The 19,205-nt window shown below is 41.7% G+C and overlaps 1 protein-coding gene across 8 annotated transcripts in view; it reads left to right on the forward strand.

Moving 5' to 3' along the window:
* Positions 1-19,205, forward strand: part of LOC133443802 (neuronal cell adhesion molecule-like) — a 108,557-nt gene that overhangs the window by 30,845 nt on the left and 58,507 nt on the right. Inside the window, exon 1 of one of the 8 annotated variants that reach the window (XM_061721049.1) lies at positions 13,938-14,063. The exons of the other annotated variants lie outside the window; for them this stretch is intronic. The gene's annotated coding sequence lies outside the window, so the exon portion shown is untranslated. Of the gene's footprint in view, positions 1-13,937; positions 14,064-19,205 lie in introns of those variants that run through there. 8 annotated transcript variants of the gene reach the window in all.

Here is a 19,205-nt window from a genome sequence, read left to right on the forward strand (position 1 = left end):
CAATTAAAATCAGTCCAAATTCAACACATTTTGCTCAATTAATGTTTGTGTTTATTCTAGAAAACACTAAAGAACAAAATAAAGATAATATGTATCATTATATATAATTTCTAGAATCTGAACCAGTTTGACTAACTCCATATACACCTGTAGGTGTAGCAACAGTATTTTATGGAAGCTTATTTCTAATCCTATTTTACAGAACAAGGCCCCAGACAACATTTGATTGCAAAGTAAAATATTTCAAAAGGTCTCAACTTTGCATATAAAGCTTGTCTGAAAATCTGGAAATGTACCAGAAATGTGCAACTCTAGTCTGTATTCCCCTCAGATCTTAGATCAAGGCATCTTATATCAGAGGCAAATATGTGTTTGTTTTATTTTTTCATGGTTGATCACACTTTCTTTGAAATCATCATTGTTTCATTATAAGCTTGCAATATGATTTGTCCTGAAGAATGACAGCAATATGTGATGAGAGAACAAATATTGAATGAACATGTTTGGGGTGTCAGAACTGGTGACATATAGGATATTTGAGGAATGCCATATACCTAACATTTGCATGCAAATGAACAGAATAATGAGATAAAAATGGTAAAAAAAAATATGATGATGGCAAGGAGTCACCCTGTCAAGTAGGAGGAAATAATAAAACAAAAATTACAGGGGACTTGATGCTATTGAATAGATAGCTCTGATAGCACTTTATTGGATTTAGTGGGAGGTGAAGTTGTTGGAAACCGTCTTTTGCTCCCTGCTGCTACCACCGCCTGCTCTCGTCTGTCTTCCCGGCTCATCTCCACAGGCCTGTTAAAAACCCCGAACTAGGCTTTTAATCTGAAAGGCACTGAAAGTGTCAGTTGCTTTAAATTCTTATTTGAGATTTTGGTAAATGCAATTCTCCGGTTCTTGCTGAGATGTCGATGGAAAGGTTGAGATCATGTCTCTGCAGTAAATCAGAAAGGTAGGTAGGGCTTAGCCCGGCTTTGTAAGTCGTGATCAGAACTGATGCAACTCACAGCACGCTGAACAATATCTTTAGAGGAAAGAACGAGAAAGAAAAAAAGAGTGATTAACATGAATTTCCAAGGGTAATCCACCACAGCTGAGCAATTTTTACAGTGAGTTTTACCTCCACGTTTTAACCGGGCCTTTGTTTGTTTGTGCAGGCCGGTCCACCTGCTGTTATTTGAGAATTTATACCACACACATTTAAGATACACACAACAGGGGCTTTATGTTTTCAGTGATGTGATGCCAAATAGACATACAGCCTCACACATGCAAACACATGAATTTGTGGATTAATCCTAGAGGAATGAATGCAGTTTCCTCATTTCCCAAAGTCACGCACACCAGTGAGGACTGTCCACCTTCCCTACTCCTTTTTCTCATTTCCTTTCATTTTCTCCTGGCTTTGGCATACCATATCTCTCAGTTAATACCCATCTTTGCTTCAACCTCCCTGCAGCAACAGGATTTTTCTGTGTGTGTGTGTGTGTGTGTGTGTGTGTATCTCTGCTATAGACATACTGATTAAACATTTCATGCTGTCTCCTTTACCACAGAAGACCTCTAATGTATTACTGACACTCCCATCTGACAGAATATCTGCAATTTTTATTACTTTTTTCAGATATTTATTTTCGGCGATACATGTGTTAAAAAGGGTGGAGCAGAAAGGGTTCATTTCTCCTGCTTTTACCTTGGTCATTCCAATCATCCAATTATGGATTTCCTTTTCAAGGAAGGGAAAGCAGCAAAATAATCACGCTGTTGGTTTGTGGACTCAATAAGTTCTTTTTCTGGTTGTGATAGGGACAATACTGCTGCTGATGATGATCGGGCTGTGATGCACTCGCTTCTACGCTTTTCTGTTAGCTTTTGCTTTCCCGCATGTTTTCCTCCGTACAGGTGAATAGTTCTTTGTATGATGGAAGCTTTTATTCGACATGTAGAAACCAGCCTTTTGTCACAATTTCTATGCATCATTCAATGCAGACTGCAGCTGCAATGGAAGGCCGGGAGGGCTATATGGGTGAAAGACATTCATACACGTTGAATTATGTAACTTGTTTTTTTTTCCTATTGAAATCCTCATATAGATATTTGAGATATTTAAACAGCGACGTCTTCTATCTTATGCACACTGAGAAAAAGAGCTGCTTTGTGTATATTGCACATTTATAACATGAACTTAGTCCTGTTTTTTCCCCAAATAATTAATTTGTAGTTGTTTACATGTCTAAACATCCATGTATGCTCTTTGGAGGCTGGACTTCTACTGAAGAGACAGGCGTTATAAGAGCTGGGTGCACAGCATGGGTGAGGATGAGGAAGATGAGAAGTGGAGAAGTTGAGAAATCATATTCCCCTCCTGCTGATACAAACATGCACTTCAAAGATGCTTTCAGGAGGCACCAAGCTCCCTCCGCTGGTGTTGATATTGACTCATGAAGCTAATGAGATGAATGAAATGTTAATTATTAGCTGCAGTCTGGCAGTAGGTTCCGTAGTTTCCTGCAGCTGCACGTAAAACTGAAGGGTTAATGCATAAGAGCAGCGTTAAATGCGACTGCCGTTTGTCCATACGGCCCTGGTTAGTGTGTAATGCATCAGTCGGGGCCGGGTTGTTTGTGCTCATGGCCATAGCGTTGCCAACAGTAATGAACAGGCTGGATGGCATGCCCCATGCAGCATCGATCGCACGCTCTCACACAGACGGCGGATGGAAATTGGTCCTGGTGGGGAGGCAAAGGAGGCGCACACATGCCTGCACCTTCTGTGGACACATATGGGCGCAGGAATCAGCAAACACACACATACTGAGAGAGAAAGTGCATGTGCAATGCGGTGTATGTTTAGTAACACCCGCAGACACTGGCTGCTCACTGGGCTGAGGATGATCTTCTTATGGGTAACAGTATGGAGCATATAGAGAGAGGGACCTGCTCAGTGAGCCTATTTTTTTTCTTCTTCCCTGCTTTAGAAAACTCTTGGAAATCTTCCACCTCTCCCCATGTCCTCAGCTGGTACACGGGCCTCACACACACACAGTTTCAAGGAGGGCAGCATTGCTTCCTCCCAAGCTCCATTACCACATGAATGGCTCCCGTATCGGTGCATGCTTTATGGCTACTGTTGGAACTCAGAGTCATTGGCTTGAAGATGTGGGGCAGAGAACAAAAGGCAGAGATGAGAGTTCTGTTCAGCGTAATCTGACACGACAATAGTAACAGTAAAGTTTCCCAAACAGATATTCAGACTGGAGTAATAAACAAGGAGGTGTCAATTAGGAATGGGTGATATTTTACCGTTCACGATAAACCGCCAAAAAAATTCCCCACGGTAAGAATTTGTCATCTCATGGTAAAAACGATAAATTGAGGAAATGAGAAAGAAAGAAAGAAAGAAAGAAAGAAAGAAATGAGCCTGAAAGAAAGAAAGAAAGAAAGAAGAAAGAAATGAGCCAGAAAGAAAGAAAGAAAGAAAGAAAGAAAGAAAGAAGAAAGAAATGAGCCAGAAAGAAAGACAGAAAGAAAGAAAGAAAGAAAGAAATGAGCCTGAAAGAAAGAAAGAAAAAAGAAATGAGTCTGAAAGAAAGAAAGAAATGAGCCTGAAAGAAAGAAAGAAAGAAAGAAAGAAATGAGTCTGAAAGAAAGAAAGAAATGAGCCTGAAAGAAAGAAAGAAAGAAAGAAAGAAAGAAAGAAATTAGTCTGAAAGAAAGAAAGAAGAAAGAAATGAGCCTGAAAGAAAGAAAGAAAGAAAGAAGGAAGAAAGAAATGAGCCTGAAAGAAAGAAAGAAAGAAAGAAAGAAAGAAAGAAAGAAAGAAAGAAAGAAAGAAAGAAAGAAAGAAAGAAAGAAAGAAAGAAAGAAAGAAAGAAAGAAAGAAAGAAAGAAAGAAAGAAAGAAAGAAAGAAGAAAGAAATGAGCCTGAAATAAATAAATAAATAAATAAATAAATATTCCAGTTGATGACACTTTTTGTATTGGTATTTTTTTTATCGTTATTGGGTTAAATGCCAGAAATTATCGTGATACATTTTTTTGTCCATACTGCCCATCCCTAGTGTCAATATGGGTAAACTGTGCAACATAATGTACAACAGCGGAAAAATGTAATCAAACATATAAAGAGGCTCCAGGGAATACTACAGATAAACAAAAGTTATGCCAGCAGCTATAAGCAGCACAAGCTTTACTGTGGTTATTGAAATGCATATTACATTTGTATTCAGTCTAAGACTTAAATACTGTGGCGCCCACTGACTTGAATTACCAAGTCTTGAAATGAAAACATTTTTATTTAGCTTGTGTTATAGCCATGGCCTCGACCAGTTTGTTTTTTTTCATCTCTTCTTTAGAACTTGCATTATTAATTAAGTGGTGTTGTTCTCTGCCTGGTTGCAGCTTTCTTTCAAATACATCTTGGTATTTCACAATCGCAGTAACAGCATTGCAGAATCCAATGCTGCAATACTGAACCTAGTTGGATGAGTTAATTTGGGTGTGCAAGTCTTCTTTTTTTCTCAATTAAATTGTAAAAGTAGCTTCTCTTTGCAATAAAGGTAGGGTAAGTGATTCTATGTTAATTTCGTTCGGTCCGAGTTTGAAAGAGCACCATCTTATCATGAAATACATTTGAGAAGTTGAATATTTTCCCCGATTGGGGTGACGGCTTCTCATTAAAGGGTTTGGTGCATCCCGAAGCTGGACCCGTTGAGAACCACTGCTATAACCAATCACAGACAGGGGGAGGGGTTGTGCAGTTGGCTTCACTTTGAAAAAATAAACTCACCCCACTGCTCCATCTTTTGTTAAATGTGTCGTTTTATATATCAACAGACGGTACATGACCTGTAAATCTCATACCCTACCTTTAACATGCTCTTAGACTGCAGTAGCGTTTTACTGTTGTAGGATGTCTACACCATAAGACCTGAGGATAATTATAATTGGTAGAACTATGTTTGCAGGGTGAGCAGCACAGTGGTTTCGTGGTTAGCACTGTCTGGCCCTCACATGATCTCCCCATGTTTGTGTGGGGTTTCTCCGGGTTCTCCAGCTTCCTCTCACAGTCCAAAAACATGTGCAAAAAGTACAAATGTAGCTGTAAATGACCTTTAATATGATTATTTCTGTAAATGGGTTTTTGTGTTTGTTTTGCTTATTGGCGTTGTTTGGAGCCAGGCTTTTATTTTGTTATATATTAAGACGAATATTTAGTGCTTTTATTTTCAAGGCGTCTCGCCGAGAACTTCAGCGCTCCGGTATTTAACGGTAAAGTTTAACGGCTGTAGAAACGTTTTCTGCAAGACTAAACTAGTGTCGGGAGTGCTAAAGTGTGCCTAACCGACACAAAAAGCACCTGGCTGATAAGGGGCACAGGGTTTGTTTTCTTTGTAAATTTTATACAGTATTTATTGAGTTTGGTTGTCTGTTACTGTCATTTATTGTGGTTAACGGTTTTGCCGACCCAGCGAGCTGCTGTGTCGGCCTGTATTTGAGTTGGATGAAACTTGTATCTATATAGTGAGAGTAACTTTGTTTTATTTTATTCCTTTATAGCTCTTACGTTGTGTTTGCAGGGATTTTACATTGAAGGAATAAAAACATCTGTGAACCATCCATTAAAGAGTCAACCGCACACACACACACACACACACACACACACACACACACACACACACACACACACACACACACACACACACACACACACACACACACACACACACACACACACACACACACACACACACACACACACACACACACACACACAGGCCTGACAGCTGTCAATCACATGGCGATGAAAACTCTGATAGTCACGGACTGACTCAGTTCCATCTTTGATACAGCTTAAATACAAAAAAAACATAACTGGTCTAAAATTACACAATCTATTTAGATAGATATAGACACAGCGGTCTATAACATCATTTCTGAGCTCTATAATAGAGAATAAACTCGGCGGTCTAGTTGACAACAACACAAAGCTCATTCAAATAGGCCGGTGTTCAAGGCTACAACAGCATTCTGATAAATAAATTATTTATGAAAGTTACACTGACTCACCAATGGCAGTTGACTTTTCTATAAAACTTTGTACATGCTTAGTCCTCTTTTAAAGTTTAGTGCTCATCTCCTTCATGGCAGCAAATTTGCCGAAAATTGGCTGTAACTGTTAAGGCTGATTTATGGTTCCGCGTTACACCAACGCAGAGCCTACGGCGTAGTGCAGTGATTCTTAACCATAGGGCCGAGGCCCACACTTGGGCCGCGAGCGCCATCTAGTGGGCCGCAAAAAGAATTCAGTTTTGTACGTGTGGGCCGCGAGGGCCGCGGGACTGCATAGCAACTCCCGACCAAATGAGGAGAAGAAGACACTCAGCTAGCTGTACGTGTAATAGTAAGAGAAATGGTGTGTATTTACAGAGAAAATCCTTCATTTTGCACAGAGTAGGTTTAGATCCGCCAGGATCAGGGATCGATTACTTGGGTCTGCGGCCAGAGCAAGCGAGCTCAGCGTGATCATTTATCCTGACGCGTCCCCGCGGCCGGGGAGGTCGGTGCCGCTCGGGCGGCGCCGACGGCTCCGTCGTTACTGCTTAAGGATTGTACATGTAGATGCGTGGGCTGTCGTGTCTGCTGGACTGGACTGTTCAGTCTCGCAAAAGCGTTTGGAAAGTGACTCTGCTGCGTCGCAGCAGCTGATCAGGCTCGGATGAAACCCGACACACTGAGTCCTGACAACTTATTAATGTAAATAACTTAAAGCAAAATCAAAATAAGTTTTGTTCCCGCTCTATTTTTAAATATCAAATCTGAGGGTGCGTCTTTCCACACGGCGCCGCATGGTCGTCAAAATACAGTAATTAGCTTGACTCTTACAGAGATGAGAAGCCTAAAAAAGGGAAGGGAAAAGGGAAAGTTCAACCCGGACAGATTCATCCTAGTTCAGTCTTCCCACTGGGACAAAACCAGTGTATCATACGTTCAGAGACCGTGGCGTTCAAAGTGCAAGAGTTTTTCATCAAACATATCCACTCAAGTCTGAACTGAAGTCACAGAAAATAAACCACATGTTTGGGTCCACATAGGACAGCTGTGAAGCAGCTTTCTCCACAATGAACATAATTAAAACTAAATATCGTTCCAGGCTCACCAATCTGACACCATCCAGCCCAGATTTAAGTTCTGGCAGGAGAAAGCTCAGTTCTCTCACTGAACGACAGAAAGTGGGGGCATAAGATTATAACAGGGGAAGAAAGAAAAACTGCAAAACTGTTCAATTGTTAAGATGTGTTTATATTAATTTATTATAAAAATGTGTTGAGACAATTAACAAAGAAAAGGGGAAATTCAAACTGCTGGTAAAGAAATAAAATAAGATACCATTTGAAAAATAAAATAAAATCTATTTTATTTTTAAGAGAAAAAAATATGTGTAATTCAAGTTAAACATGTTAATTGGCAAATATGTACTTTTTTAATATAACAGTCAGATGCAGATGTTGATACAACTATGAGGCTACTTGAATATATATATACACATATATATATATATATATATATATATATATATATATATATATATATATATATATAAAATGATGTTCTGGACCTTCGCTTGAGTAAATTTTCTCTAAATGGACCTCTTAAAGTTTTAGTTGAATAGCCCTGCTATACAGTGTTAATATTTAACGGGCCCCGGGCCACTCTGTACTGAAAAAATTGGGCCCCAAGGTCAGAAAGGTTAAGAACCCCTGGCGTAGTGTACGCGGCGATGCGCACGTACGTTGCGCGTCGCCGCGTACCCTGCGGCGTAGGCTTCGCCGTACCTTACGGCGTAGGCTCTGCGTCGTTTTTAACGCAGAACCATAAATCAGGCTTTACAGCCAATCAGCGTTGGCTCACAGCCCCGATACGTTCAGGACAGTTGTAAAGTAAGAATTAGCCTACACTGGCCGCACAATGCACATTTTATCGTAATTATAGCCTACAATTTACAATTATATATGAACGTATCACACAAAACGGGGCCCTATCATTGGGCCCTATGAGCTTGTGGGCCCCGGGCCGCCCGCCCCCTTGCCCCCCCTCTGGCTCCCCTACAGGTCAACCGTCATCAGTCGGGGATGCTACAGTAGCTTTAAAAAGTTAGCGTTGAGAAGGAAAGTGCTTGTCACTGTTGAGTGGAACTATTGTGCATTTTGAATTGTGTCGGTGAGACTCTTTGAGAAGAGAAGAAATACGATACGTACAGGTCTTTAACCCAATGGATGGTGTGCTGCCTGTGTGTGGTAAATCTCTTCTATACTACACTTGCTTTGTTCTTTTTTACTGCACCCTCTCTGCCTCTCTCTCTCCGTCTGTCTTTTTCTTTTTCTCTCCATCATCCCCTCTGTTGTGTGTGAGCATGTTAACACTCCATCCCTGTCAGCGAGCCTCATGGCACCATGGAAACCGGTCACACCATTTTCCATGTGTGTGTCTTTGTGCATGTGTGTTTGCCTCCGTGTTGATGGGCGGGATCAGGATCTTGTTTAGTTTCAAAAAGCTGAGGAGAGGTCGCGGCCATCCCTATGGGTGTCTTGCTGTAATTCATGTAAATTCCCTTAAGATCCCAGCCTCTTTGTTTTCCTCATTGTCCTCCGAGCCGAATCTGATGCCTGTTTGATCAATGCAGCTTGATGGAAGATGTTTTTTTAATGCTAAACTCCTTCAACTGCATGTGGTAGTTGGTGGTTAACCCGACACCTCACATATTAGGAGTATGTTGATATGTGATGCCGCAGTATTCTTCCCCACATCACTGTGGTAACGAGTTCAAAACGAGATCAAAACTTGGAAGACATTTCTCTATTTATTTCTGTGGGATATCAGGGTAAGAGACAACAACACAGGACAAGAAAGGGGCGAAGAAAACAGAGTAAAAAGACGTAACTAACCAGTATAGAGACGGGATTCATTAGAGAAGTTGGTTCATAATTCTGATAACTTTTCTACCCTAAGCAGTCTTTTATGTGTTGATCCAACAGCCACTGGGATTATGTGAGACCTCGCCCCTTCTGGGACAAGCTAGCACAGACCCATGTTTCATCAGAAAGTTCATGTCCTTTCCTCATGTTTGATCTGCCACTTCACTGACCAGATATCAGGCGCACGAGAGCATACTGTGCTACTTTCGCCACTTATGGTACTGAAGCTAAATCATATGCACGTGTTTTCTCATTCCGCTGCTTACTGCAGTGAAATATTTCCCAAGTGTCCTCCCACCCTGCCCTGATAGCCTTGTGAACCCAGCCCCTTAGTCTCACGCTGAGCCAATCATATTTCACCCCCTTTCACATTTCTGAATGGGAGCCTCAAAAGGAGCCCTCACCATGGACACACACACGGACACGCATACACAAACACGCATGCGGTGTGCATCTAAAGCGAGGAGGGCCTATTTCAGACTCATGCACAAACTTTGCTCTGTTAAAAGTTGCCATTGAAATATTGTTCTTCTATTGGTGCCGTGACAAAGAGCAGGGAGGCCGGCAAGCCTCTCTCAGTGTGTGTCTGAAGAAGCAATAGGCTGATGGGGATCGCCCAGTGTCTCAGCTCTACAGAGTCAGTGTGCAGAAATAATGCCCATTCGACTTGGTCAATCACGCCCCTCACTCCGAGAAATATGGCTCTTTCACTCATTTCATATGATCCATACACTGCGCCACTATCCATCATTTCTGTGAAAGCCGTCTGCTTCGATGAATGCTTTTATTTATGATCCATTTTTTAAGTTAATGCCATATCATGCTGCGAATTTGCTGCTGAGAAAGCTTTACACGCTGAGTTATGTTTACATATGAAACACCAGAGGCTGTTCATTAGTGAATTACGGTAAAACTGCAGCATAGATTCAGCAGTCTTTTGGGCTGATGGGTTTATTACTGCACCTAAGTGGAAACTGTATATGTGCTGTAGGATCCAATAATGAGTATGTTGTGCATCCTTTCAACATTTCCCGGCAGGTTTCACGTGCCGCTGTAGGATAATTGATTCTCTTTTTCCAAAACTGCAACAAGTGGATACAAATCCGCTTTGATTTGAGATGCAGTCATCATTTTAGTGATGGTTCAATATTAAAAAAAACATAATTAGACACGTCTGAACATAGGCATGATGACATTCAGTAGCACACCATCTCTTCTGATGTCTGATGAAGAGAATGCAATCTAGATTATTCTTGCAAACGGCTGCAAACCTGTGACTGAAGTCTGTGGAGTCTGTACTGGTGTTACTTTGAGAAAGGATATTGTATTTTTGTTCAAAGTTAACCTTTCTGACACCTAACCAGTTACCTAAACCTAATTAGATTATGTTATTAAACTATGCAAAAGGTTTCCTGAGCATCGGAAGAAGATAAGGCCACCTCCTGGCTGTAGTCTGCTGTGTTTTTATGGCTGCTAACACTTAAAACAGATGGATGTGCAAAATGATCTGGGTCTTTTAAAGATAAATTTTTTTTTTAAATGCAATGGTTGTGATGTTAAATCCAGTCATTCCCAACTTAGGTTCAGGTCTTGCCGAATGGTCACATGATGAAGGAAAGTTCTGTTTGGCTCGAAGCTTTCTCTCTTGTTTTGGCATCCTACTGTCTCTCTCTCTCTCTCTCTCTGTGCGTGTGTGTGTGTGTGTGTGTGCGTGTGTATATGTGTGCCAAGTCAACCAAAGGTGCAGAAGGATTTGAGTATTTTGGCTCAAAGCCTGATCATTTATTTTGCATCTAAAATCTGGATTTAATTAACAATTTATAACAATAACAGCAAAATCCTCCACATTTTCAGTTGTAAATAACTCTAGCAAGGGCTGTTTGGGAATAGATGTGATTAAAAAGCTCCACGACAGTGTGTAACAGGGAACTTAAACGTGGTTGGGGGACAGAAAATCTAAAACAATAACATTCAATCCAAATTAAGTAGAATTTCTACCTTCTGCACCATTGAGTCGGTTTACACTAATTTCTTCAGCATCAAATACAGAATATTCCAGTTTAGCTGACTGGATATCTGTGTAAAGCATTGCATTTTGCCCCCCCCTACTCTTATTCTACAGAACAATGTTACATCTACTATTGCTCTACTACTACTAATTAACTGAAATATTTCCAAAGTTACCATTTTTCCAGTGTAAAGTTTCCCAATAGTTTACCACAAATGGCCTCTTTGCAACTTAAAGAGCATATTGCAGGTTGGAGACCCCTGTGAATCAATGTGTAGGAAAATAATGTAGGAACTGAATTTTCATTGAAATACGCATAAATATATACTACAGTGACCTCTGGAGTTGTTTTTGTGAGAGTATTTTACTTCCGCATCTGAAAAAGCTGAACCGGGAGTGACGTCACACTGGGGAGCGCGGTGAATTCAACAATAGGAAAAATAATGGATCTTAATGGTAGTTGTGACACTGAAGAGGTTGTGAATGTGTATTCACACCAATATGACTAAGAACCCGTTAGTCCCCCCCACGTTCTTTTGATTGACAGCTGAAACTTGCTTTTTAAAAGGCTGATTTATTGGTCCGCGTTACACCAACGCAGACCCTACGGCGTAGGTTACGCGGCGACGCACCGAACGCTGCGTGCGCCGCGTACCCTACACCGTAGGCTACGCCGTCGATTTTACGCGGAACCATAAATCCGCCTTTATTCACTGCAGCACCGCCCGTGCGCTCCTGAAAGAAACTCCGAAAATAACTCCTTAAAAACGGGTGAGTACTTGTAATCTGTCTATGTTTGTACTTTCTAAACAGAAAACAGGCTTATTATCTTCTCTTTTTTTTTTAAAAGCATCCGAAATAGACAGGTATTTTTAAAACCGAATATTTCCCCCCCTTCGTTTATAAAATAATTTGTATCCACATTACATCGTTGTTAAAAAAAAAAAAAACCTTCCACACAGAACCGAAGATCTGCGTTTTCGACCACTTTCATAAGCACAGACCTGTAAATCATCTGGTCTTCCGGACTCCGGGCCGCCTCCGCGGCGCAGTTACCCCGGGATCCGCGCCTCCTCCTCGGGCAACGAGCTCGAGTTCCCCCCGGTGTCCGCCGCGGAGCTGCCGCGTTAACCGACGCAGCCCTGCTGCAGCCGGGCTGGGCAGCTTTCCCGGGTCCGGGAGCCGCGTCTCATTCTCGGTTAACGAGCTCGCCTCCCCCCGTGTCAGATCCATGGTCCCGCCGCGGAGCTGCTGCGTTAAACCGACGCAGCCGGGCTGCAGCTGCTGCGCGTCGCCGCGTACCTTACGGCGTAGGCTCCGCGTCGGTGTAACAGTGTCAAGAGCAGAGACCATTTATTTAATAAATAGCTTGGAGAACAGATGCTGGATCATCTGTAGAACTGTAGTAAACAATGGTCGCACGTTAGACGTCAGACTCAGAGCAGATTTGTTGTTGTTTTGGAGCATAATGTGACGTTCGAAAACGCAAAACTGCTCTCTGTCTCTGTCTACACCAGGTCTAGATGCATCTACATAAACGGAGTTTTCAAAAATCTTCCCTTTGCCCGGAGTTTTTTTAAACATTCGTTTATTTGTGTTTTCATGTGGATGACAGGTCCAAACGTAGGAAAATATCTTCGGTTTAGCAGATACCCGGCTACGTGTGTACGGGGTCTGGGCAGTCAGATGGGGCAGAGCTGTGGAGATGCTCCCTGGCGTGACGTCATATGACGCGGTGGTCGAAAAAAAGAGCGTTTGTACGAGCTTGGCTAAAATCAGCCACTTTTTCCTCTGAATACGTGCCCTTATGTCTTGTAAAACATATTAAATCCTACATTAACTTCTCACATAGTCATTTTCACATAAGGTCAGGTATCATTTTTGAAAAAATTCTAACCTGCAATATGCTCTTTAAGTGGTAAATAAGGGAACATGGTACAGTAAAGAGATTCCCTGAAAATAGGACAATAAAGAGGTATGATAGAACCCAACACTGCACTTAGGTCCAGTGCAGAAGTAAAAAGTACTTTATACAGCTACAAGCAAGGAAAGCTGCCCTGAAATGTTTTTTTGGATGCAAGAGTCTAAGTCATTGTTCAGTGGGTTGAACAGCGTTCTTTGATGCAGATAACGTTACATTTTCCGAGCTTTTGTAAGGAGACGAGTGTTATTTAAGGCTGGGTGCAGAGAAAAGGCCCTCTTTCAAACCATTGTTGCCCTCTGCAACCATAGCTAACAGACGTCAAAAGACTTTTCACATCTATTCTCTTTAAACCGGGTTGCAGTTATACTGGCGAGGAGTCGGCAGTAAATCAGCCCCCCCACTCAAGTCAACTAGATCAGATTGCATGGGGACATCTGTTGAGTGTAGGTAAGCACTTTCTTTGGCTTCTGACTGTATGGGAAAGGAAGTCCTGAGGATGTGCCTTGAGGCTTTTTCTTTTTATTCACATAGTTGCTCCGCTTCTCTTCCACCTCCACCCTCTATTGAACATCCAGAAGACTGCATTGACTTGAGGACAATCGACGCAGCTGACAGCTATTTATGTTGCACACTGGGTGCTGTTTGATTAACATGAAATTATAGTGTCGGTTTCACTTTTATGTTGTGCCAAATTCTCATAGCAGGATGTTATGCTCAATTATTTCCTTATTCTTCTGACAGTTTCCTGCAATACAAAGCAAATTACTTTCTGAACGTTCCACGCTCTTGCTCAAACAGGTCTCGATGATCCACCCTGGTAACTTTGTGGTGGTTTCTGGTAGCTGTTCATGTGATACCAGGAAATGTTTAACCCCTATTGTGGATAGACAAAAAGGTTGTTTTAATCCCAGTGTGAGAGGGGAGGGGGGGAGGGTTTGTGGGAGGAGGGATTGTGGGTGTGTCGGGGTTGGGGGGGGTCGATTTTGTGAGGGAATCGGTTCCTCTCTTTGCTGTCACTCAGTTATCGCAAATGTGTGGAGGAATACACAGGCACTGGGATTATGACAGCTGAGACCAAGCTTGCATGCCACCAACGCGAAAGCTGAGGGGATCTGACCTTATTGATACACACACAGATAAAGGTGAGGCACCTTTTTTTTTTTTAAAGGTCGTTTAGGTGCTGTTATGTTGAAAGCACAGCGTTTGATGCTCTGCTCTCTGCAGGTGGTGAACCAGGTCTCGTCTGAGTGTTTCATCTCTCGTAAAATGATGAAACATTAAAATTAAAAATAGAAGACATTTTACAGCTGATAAACTGTTATCACTTATGACAAATGTTTCGTAAAAAAAAAAGTATGCGGCAAAAAAAAGACTTTTAATGCTGTTTCAGCTTTAAGCTTTCAGATCTTAAGATGGTCTTTTTCCTCAGATTTGATCACCTCAGTGGTAAAAATCTGCTAATAAAGTGACTTATACTAAAAAGTGTAAGTGGGAGAAAGTAGTTGCAACACTTTTTTTTACATTTTCAGTCAGTTTGTATCATGCTTTGGAAGCTGAGGCCGTGATAATATTGTTTCACGCATTGTTTCTGCAGTGAAACATCCACAGAAGCTTTTTTCTACTGACAGTCAACTGCATTATCAATAGTTTGCACTTTTCCAGCATGTGCAAATCAATGAATCCACTTCACTCTGCTGTCTATTGTGATGCATCTCCTGTGTAATGGCAAAAAACAGCCCACGACTGCCCCAACAAGCCATGGCGCCTCATGTATATTCCTCATAGGGGAAGAAAGCGTGTGTTCCGACTCCAATTATTTCACCCCTCTTTGCCGGTAATGGCGCTTCATAGGAAGAGCGGTATCATCTAAAGCTACACTCTGCCTCTCATTAGGCAGGACTGAAATTAAACCCACAGGCTTCTCCACTGCTGTCGCGCCCCCTTCCCCTGCCTGGCAAACAGAGACACACACACATGCACACACATCATATTAACGCAGCCTGGAGGAGGAAACCAACCTCATTAAAGACCACATTACTACAATACTTGGCATTATCTGCAGTAAGTCATGCTTGTTCGACCAGCTGACATCTAAGTTTACTTTTACTTTTGTCATATGTTACATAACATGATGAATGGTACCAGGGTTTTGCCAGTGCACCCCCCCCCCCCCCCCCCCCCCAAAAAAAAAAGCAAACAAAAACAAAACAATGCTCAATCATGTTCAATACAATCTGTATGTTGTTGGTATCCCTTTCTGATTTCCTGGTCTTAAACCTGCATTTTAGTTCAGTGGTACAGGTTTATTTAACCTTGACAGCTGGGTTTAGTCAACATGATGCAGGAATTTATTTAACACAAATTGTTTACATGCATGCATATAGCTCAAAAGGTAATTGGCATTTAACTGTTACCCATATCCATGCAAATGGTTTGTTTGGACAGTTTTTTCAGCTCTCACTCACTTTATTGCATTTCTTATCTTAATTTAACTATTTTTGTGGAACCATTGTTTAGGTCTTGCAATCTACCGTCCTTGTAGATAGATAAATACATAGAAATATGACTTTATTCATCCTCAAGGGCATATTTTGTTTGTCACAGCAGTTCAGTATAAATACAATAAAAAGGACAGTAGAATGAAATACTGAGGCAGAAAAGAAAAACATTTAAATAAGATAAAAACACAGAATGGAACAAGGACACTTGAAAAACACAAGATAAATAGGTAAGGTGCCTTGGCAAGTGTCAGAGTGCAAAAGCAGATTTAGTTCAGGTGTGTGTGTGATTATTAGGAAAAACATAACGCAACTTTCAACTCCTGTCCTCATTGTCTCTTGCAATAAATACATACTGCTGTATATGACCACATCGTTAACGGTGGCAGAACTAGTTTAGAGCGCTTAAACACTCAAGAAAGAAACACTGGAAAAGAAAATGCTTGAGCAAGAGCCCCCTCTGCGATAAAAGCCTAAATGTCATTTTAACTTTTTAAAAATACAGTATTACTTGTCCAATCACAATGCTTGCATGAAGAAGCATTCATGACTTGTCAGGTGGAGTTTGTAACCACCTGATGCATGTATGTGCCTTATTTCTGACCTCCACAAAATCTAAAGACAAGCTTCACCTGGTTGAAGTAAACAATCCTTTGTGCACACAAGTCACTCTGCAACTTAGTTTGTGGGTAGGTGATAGTTTTTTGTGGTGCTGGTAGATGGACAGGAAACCGGTAGAGAGAGAGAGAGAGGGGGAAGACAAACAGCAAAGAGCAACAGGCCGGGACTTGAGCCTGCACTGCCTGCAGGATGGCAGTAGCTTCTCTAAATGGCACCTGCTCAACCCACTGATCTATCCAGGGCTCCGATGGTTGGGTGATTGTTAAAGTATTAAAGTAGCATTCATGAAAGCATAAATACATAAAATGAGGAACACAAAAGCAAAAAAGATCAGCTGAAACAAAGGAGCTGATTATATCAGGTAATAAGCTGCAGTAGCAGCAACTAATGTCATACAGCTGCTTATTTTCTTTGAAAGGTAGGAAGAGTATCCCGCAGGTTTTGTTGCTGTATGATGTTATGTAGTTTTGTTCACCAACTAATCATGGCAACCTGTGGGGCTATTTCTGACTCAGTTCTTGATTTCCTTTCTCATCACTATGGCAGCCAGTCTGGACTAGGATCAGCACGACTCTGTGGAGAGTGAGGGCAGGGGTGGTGGATGATGTCATGGGGTGAGGCCACGTTTGATGGGATCAGGGTTTAGTTCATTCAGACAGGATGTTGAAAGGTCAATTTGTTGCTGTGTCTTATTAAGATGTCCCAGGAGGAAACAGCGGTTTCACTGCTTTCTAAAAAAAAAGAGCGAGTTCTGTCTTGTAGGGTCCAACTGCAAGAGATGGAGAAGACAGTGGTTGAGGTGTAGCTTTTTAGTCATATGTGGAGACAGTACAGTAGTCAGCAGTAATGCATGCTGATGTGAGTGAACAGCATCTATGCCAGCATAAAAAAAAAAATAAAATCAGGGTCAGAATCCTGCTAAATTAAGTATTTATATTTGTTGTTGCAATATTCTGCAAGAAGAAATATTTAGACAGTAAACTCATTAAAATCTCTGAATATCTCAAATAACATCCTTTCCCAAAACACCTCTTAAGTTTTGGACACACGTTGAAGAATTGAACTTTGCTTACTGAGATTCTGAACAAAATAAGCAGATACTTCATGTTATTTGTGTGAAACACAGTTAATGTCGGCCTCCGGTTGACAATTGTATGTGTTTAGTGGTGCAGAAAGCAGTGTTTGTATTTAACCAAGCGTATACGGTGGGTTCTCTCCCCGGGACTTCCAGACTTTTATTTTCAGCAGCACACTGAAGTCGATAAGCTTTGCTAGAAGTAAATTGGATTGGCTCATTCAGCCGTTCTCCAGTCTCCTGTCAATTTCTTTGGGCTGTTGCGTGTTCCGTGTAACGCGGTTGGTAATTGTTTGGTATAAAACAACACAAAAGACAGAAAAGGAACTAAACAAATAAATACATAGATAAAGAGACTATTGGGAAAGAAGATAATAGGACATGATATCAGAACATTTTATGTGATCCGTGAATCCATAAATAGTTAAAACAAGGGAAACTTGTGGGAGTTTGCATTTAAGCTTCAGTTGTGTGGTAAATAAAGTATTTTATTTTAAGAAAATCCACAGAAACAGCAGAAATGTCTAAAATCCATAAACCCAGACTGAAGTTAATGATAGTAAAGGGGGGAACAAGAGAGTCACCAGAGTAAATGACAAGTAGAATGACCACAGACCAGCAGTGAAGGAAGGAAAGACAGGATGGTGCAGAGACACAGGGACTAACGAGACACAGGTGTGAGCAATCTACACAGAAGAGAACAGGGGAAGTGAACCTACTGTATGCATGGAAAACACTTTCAAAATAAAACTGGAACTAAAGCCACTGGTTAAGACACAAAAGAGCAGATAAGTCAGAAATAAACAAAGGGGACCTATTATGGTATCTAATACCTATTTTAAACAGGCCTTGAATGTCTTAAAAACAACCTTTTGATTGTTTTTGCTAAATAAATGAGAAATTCAGCCTCTGAGCCAGGTCTTTATCATCTCAGTCTCTAACCTCATTATCTATGCGGGATTCTGAGTGGGCGGGGAGGCTATGATAATGAGGCTCTGTGCTGATTGGCTGCCTGAATGACGCGATACACTGTTGGGAAAAAATGGCAGAAGCTCCGGCCGGCGGAGTCACACCGTGTCCTAACTGCATGCGACGCGAGCGAGCATCAGCGACAAAATCAATTCCATTGCTTTATTTTCTATTGGACTGTCCTAACTGGCCGCGAGCGACGCAGCTCAAAACGACGCGCCGCGCTGTTTTGAGCTGAACATTTGTCGGACGCCCTGCTTCTATTTTCTTCCTGTCGCTCGCGTTGAAAGCCGGTTGAAAGCGCTGTAGGAAACAGTCATGGATGAGGAACGGCTGATCCAGTTAGTTGAAATGAGAAGTTATCTCTATGATACCTCCTCATTTCACTACAAAAACCTCAATAAAGTGGCAGCTAGCTGGAGGGAGATCGCCAGGGAGCTGGAAGTTTCACAACTTATTATCTAAGTTGTGAAGCTTGTGGTTTTTTCATTTACCTTAATGTGATAGGCAGCCCCTGCTTAGCAAGAGACTGACCAATGGGAGTCGCGTTCGCTTCGTCTTGTCCGTTGACCTCGCTTAGCTGCACGGGTTCCAGCCAATCAGCGCGTCGCGAGGTGCTGCCACTAGGAGCGCACGGGCGGGTAGTGCGGTGAGTAAAAGGCGAGTTTCAGCTGTCAATCAAAATAACGTGGGGGCCCATAATGCTTTCAGTGTGGATAGAGAGCATCCGATGTCACGCAGTGCGACGCGATAGTCGGACACTTGCATGCAGTTAGGACATGGTGTTAGTTGTGGGCGTGGTGTCACGCATCGGAGGCCAACCTATGTAAATCGCATTTTCGTTACGTAACGAAAGGGAGCAGAATCTGAACGGCTCGTAGAAGCCACATCACACTGGACGGCTCATCTGGGCGGCTGTACAGACACTGCAGAATTTGGTTGCTTTCCTCCTTCTCTGAGTTGGCAGGCTGAGGGGAGACCACTTTATGTTAAAGCAAGAAAAAACATGTTTTTCATAATAGGTCCCCTTTAAACTGGAGAGCAGAGTCTTAGTATATGAGTAAAATCAAGGCTAATTTAGAAAAAATCAGAATATAAACAAAACAAACCCCCTGAAAAAA

The sequence above is a fragment of the Cololabis saira genome, chromosome 5 (assembly GCF_033807715.1).
Source record: "Cololabis saira isolate AMF1-May2022 chromosome 5, fColSai1.1, whole genome shotgun sequence".
Lineage (NCBI taxonomy): Eukaryota > Metazoa > Chordata > Actinopteri > Beloniformes > Belonidae > Cololabis > Cololabis saira.